Source organism: Rana temporaria, chromosome 4 (assembly GCF_905171775.1).
Source record: "Rana temporaria chromosome 4, aRanTem1.1, whole genome shotgun sequence".
Classification (NCBI taxonomy): Eukaryota; Metazoa; Chordata; class Amphibia; order Anura; family Ranidae; genus Rana; species Rana temporaria.
The window spans coordinates 421,277,821-421,283,014 of NC_053492.1; the positions used below are offsets into that span (position 1 = coordinate 421,277,821).

General features: G+C 45.5%; 1 non-coding gene across 1 annotated transcript; it reads left to right on the plus strand.

Annotated features, from left to right (window-relative positions):
* Window positions 1–1,000: 1,000 nt before the first annotated feature.
* On the plus strand, window positions 1,001–1,073 carry TRNAF-GAA. Its single transcript has one exon. It is a non-coding gene; the product is annotated as a tRNA-Phe (tRNA).
* Window positions 1,074–5,194: the final 4,121 nt, after the last annotated feature.

Genomic DNA, 5,194 nt, shown 5'->3' on the forward strand with positions numbered 1-5,194 from the left:
TTATAACTTTTTTGAAATGCGTTTTTCTGGATATTTTTGTTGTTATTCTGTCTCTCACGGATAAAATAAACTATTACAATTATAGACTGATCATTTTTTTGTCAGTGGGCAAACATACAAAATCAGCAGGGGATCAAATAATTGTTTTCTTCCTTCTTGTATGCAGCACCTGCAGCTCCTTCGGCAGAGGAAAGCACCCAGAAATGTATTGCCAAGTTCATGAAACAAATGAATAAAGTACAGCGCTCAAAAATCCACAATATCCCACCTCTAAGCAAACTCAATTAGCTAGATTCAGAAAGAGATACGCCGACGTAACTCTGAATCTGCGCCGTCGTAAGTTTAAGTGTATTCTCAAACTGAGATACACTTAAACCTAGCTAAGATACGACAGCCTGCGCCGTCGTATCTTAGGGTGCAATATTTAGGCTGGCCGCTAGATGGCGCTTCCGTTGAGTTCGGCGTAGAATATGTAAATGCCTAGATACGCCGATTCACGAACTTACGTGCGCCCGTCGCAGTAAAGATACGCCTTTTCCGTAAGAGATGCGCTGCGTAAAGTTAAAGCTGCCCCCTAGGTGGCGTACCCAATGTTAAGTATGGCCGTAGTTCCCGCATCGAAATTTGAAAATTTTACGTTGTTTGCGTAAGTCGTCCGTGAATGGGGCTGGACGTAATTTACGTTCACGTCGAAACCAATACGTCCATGCGGCGTACTTTGGAGCAATGCACACTGGGATATGTACACGGATGGCGCATTCGCTGTTCGTAAAAAACGTTAATCACGTCTGGTCGCCCCCCCATTAACATAAAACACGCCCCCTCATCCTCATTTGAATTAGGCGCGCTTACGCCGGCCCCATTTACGCTACGCCGCCGCCTTAAAGGCTGACTTAAGGCAGCGTAGCGTAAATACGATACGCTACGCCGCCTTAAAGATGCAGCGCCCTACTTGAATCCAGCTAAATGTCTAATTAATAAAATATATGCCCCTTAACTTGCCAAAATAGCTCAGTTGGGAGAGCGTTAGATTGAAGATCTAAAGGGCCCTGGTTCAAATTCAGGTTTTGGCAGCTGTTGACGCATTCCCAGGCGTTCGAGGAAGTACACTCAATCTGTATTAGTCATATAGAGAGTGATATATGGAGACCTGATGAGCGATCAATTTGCCTATGAAACCATGACCATTTCTAAATGTTTATTGTAATAAACTTTTTTTTTTTATGGAAAACTCAATGATGTATGTTTTGGGCCCCTTTCACACGGTGTGAAGTCGGCAGTGTTTTGACATCTGTCCACCAGGCAGAAACTGAAGGTGCACAGGAGAAGACCCCTGTCAGCTCTATGGGCAGCTGGGTGTAAAACTCTGCTATCAGTTATTGTGGAATTTGGAACGCTACACTTTATTAATCTATTGGACTATCTAGACGGCAGGAGTAGACAACCTTAGAGACAAGGAGATCTACCCAACAACATGGGAGAAGTCAGAGATCACAGGGTGCAATATCGTCCACTCACCACCTGATTTAAGCCTAGAATTGTTGTACCACCGCATCGTAACCACCACCTCACCAGCTGTAAAACATACCTGGATTGCTTTTCAGTGGAGCAACAGTTTCTGCTACACTTGTGAATGAGCCCTTAGTTGGATTTGGTGGCGGAGCCTTTAGGGCTCATTCACACGTACGGTCGGAGGGCAGTAAAATCCTGCAGTTGAGCCGCAGTTTTACTGCCCTCAAGCTGTACCCCCTTCAGCTGCAAAAGCCTAGGGTATACACATGCTGCAGCAGGAATTATACTCCCTGGCCCATATTCTGGCTAAATGTCCGCGGGCTGCGCGTAAGGCATTTACACTCCGCCGCCCCAACCTACAGGAGCAAGTGCTGTATTCCCCAAACACTTGCTCCGTAGTTTGGGGCGGCGGAGTGTAAATGCCCCCGATTCTAAGTAACTGCGCATGCGCCAGGCTTAAAAAAGCCCAGTGCGCATTCTCCAGTTCTCGGCGTAAAATGTCAATGACGCCGACGTGTGCGTCATTGACGTAAAGTCATATTCAAGAACGACTTACGGAAACGACGTAGCCGACGGAAAAACACGACGCGGACCCGACGCCATCCGTAACATGGCCTACGTGGGACTTGCGGAAACTTACTCCTCATATAGCAGGAGTAAGTTTCCGCTTACGCAAACGACGTTAGCGACGAGAAATCGTTCGGGAATCGGCGTAGCAGGCTCATTTGCATAAGCAAATGAGTCCTTCACGTACATGCCATCTAGCGGCGGGCGGCGTACTTACATTTAAGATCCGACAGTGTAAGTGACTTACACATGGCGGATCTTAAGTGTATCTATGTGAAAATGATTCTAAGAATCAGTCGCATAGATACACGGGCCAAAAAAGGGAGATACGATGGAGTATCCTGAGATACTCCATCGTAACTTCTCTCAGAATATGGCCCCCTATCACTTTCAGTGGGCACTACCGCCCGCCAAACGCAACCTATTCAAGTAAATAAGGCTATTCTGCAAGTGCCCCGGCAACTACATACTTGTGTGGGGTCCAACATGTTAAAGCAGGTGGTGAGGAGGCGATGCAACACCTCCTAACCCCCCACTTTAATCCCTTGGTCGCTGAACTGTACAAGATTGCAGGGCGCTTGCAGAGTTGCCTCATACACTTGAATAGGTCACGCTTGGCTTGCTATACCTGCCAAGCGTGAAAGGGCATATAATTCCTACAGCAGCTACAACAGGTGTACACCCCTGGCCACTATAGCTAAAAAGGGTGCAGTTTTGGGGTAGTAACCGCTCTGGATAATACTAGCAGGGATAAGAGGCGGAGTGCAGTTGATATCACTCCGCCTTATAGAACTTCCAGTCCTTCCCAGCAATGCACAGCTTCTGCAGACAGGTTTACTCCCAAACTCCTTCACACCCTCTATCAGCACTTCCTGTCCTTTAAGCTGATTTCCTGGGAGTTCTTAAAGCGGTAGTTCCCCCTCCAAAAAATTGTTACCCTTAGATTGATGCTCGTTGTGTCTAGGGGAATCGGCTAGTTGTTTTAAAATCGAAGCTTTACTTACCGTTGTAGAGAGCGATCTTCTCCGCCGCTTCCGGGTATGGTCTTCGGGACTGGGCGTTCCTTCTTGATTGACAGTCTTCCGACGGTCGCATCCATGGCGTCACGAGTAGCCAAAAGAAGCCGAACGTCGGCGCGGCTCTATACGGCGCCTGCGCACCGACGTTCGGCTACTTTCGGAAAATCGTGACGCAATAGATGCGACCGTCGGAAGCCTGTCGAAAGGCTGTCAATCAAGAAGGAACGCCCAGACCCGAAGACCATACCCGGAAGTGGCGGAGAAGATCGCTCTCTACAACGGTAAGTACAGCTTCGATTTTAAAACAACTAGCCGATTCCCCTAGACACAACGAGCATCAATCTAAGGGTAACAATTTTTTGGGGGGAACAACCGCTTTAACCCCCTGTGTGCCTGAAAGCCAGGGGTCAGAAGGGGAGGCTCTCCTGAATCCTACACCACTGCTTTAAAGAGACCAGACTCCAAAAATTGGCTCAACATAGCGTCCATCCAGGACCCAACCCTGGCGTATATATAGTATATATAGTGTTTGGGAGATCTAAGTAATTTTCTTGAAAAAAATACTGATTTAAACTTGTAAACAACAAATGTCAGAAAAAGCCAAGGTCAGCAGGTGGATTAAAAAAAAAACTATCTACTGATTGATTCATCTCAATGTGTTTTGAGCAGCCCTAATGACAACTGTCTATGTCATTGGAAATTACCCCAAAATCAGGCTTATATAAAAGCCTCATTAGGAGCTCCACAGATTTATCTATGTATTGGATTTCAGAGTGAATACTAAGCTCTCTTATTTTGAAAATTTGAAAATCACTGTGGAAATTGTCAGTTTGAATCTGATTGGCTGAGGGGAGGCACTGGCAGTTGGAAGCGGAACTCTGGCTGTTCTGATGGTATCCTAGCAACGAAGATGTCATAGCTCAGTCAATGTAAAGCAGCTCTGCAGCTGCGGGAGAGTGGTGGGAGGGGGGGCCCCTCTCCCGTCGCAGATAACGGTGATCTCACAGCGAATCCGCTGCAGAGACCACCATTATCGTTTACAGGACCGCTGCCTGAAGAGATGGATATCTCGGTTGTGGCAGCTGCTGCTGCCGTTACCGAGATATCCCTCTTCAAACTAAGGAGGTATATAGCCGTGCGGCGGTCCTTAAGTGGTTAATCTCTAGGGTCTCTGTTAAAATATATTTGGGAGATCTAAGTAATTTTCTTGAAAAAAATACTGATTTAAACTTGTAAACAACACATTTCAGAAAAAGCCAAGGTCAGCAAGTGGTTAAAAAACCCTATTTACTGATTCATCTCAATGTGTTTTGAGCAGTCCTAATGACAATTGTCTATGTCATTGGAAATGACCCCAAAATCAGGCTTATATAAAAGCCTCATCTGTGTTAGGAGCTCCACAGATTTATCTATGTATTGGATTTCATACATGCAAAGTGAATACTAAGCTCTCTTATTTTGAAAATTTGAAAATCACTGTGGAAATCGTCAGTTTGAATCTGATTGGCTGAGGGGAGGCACTGGCAGTTGGTATTCTTGCAAACAACATCTGGCTTATCTGATGGTATCCTAGCAACGATGATGTCATAGCACTATACACGTTTCTCACTCACTCACTCACAGCTCAGTCAATATAAGCAATCTGCAGTTGGACTGAGTCAGTTTGATTTTGCTAGAGGTGGTAAACGCATCGCTTTTCTAGTGCTCTGTGCATTTCATTACAATATATTATTATGAAGTGGCAAAGGAGAAGACACACTTACAGATTTCATCCATATAAGATCAGGGATGAGATTACTTGGAAATTCATCCAAGAGCAATATTCTATGGATGATTTGGATAAGCCCACTTTATTACATAGTGGGTTAAAGGTGGAGACACCTCAACACCCCAAAAATGGGGAAACTAAGCGTGGGAACTCTGAAGAGAGAAAGAGTTCCAGAGAGGAGAATGCCAAAGGAAAAAGGCAAAAGCTAAATTTAAGATATCATCCATATCAGAGGAGACATGAGGTTACTTGTAAAATCCTCCAAGGGGGACCTTCTGTGGATGATTTGGATGAGACCATTTTATTAGGTGGTGGGTTAAGGGCGGGG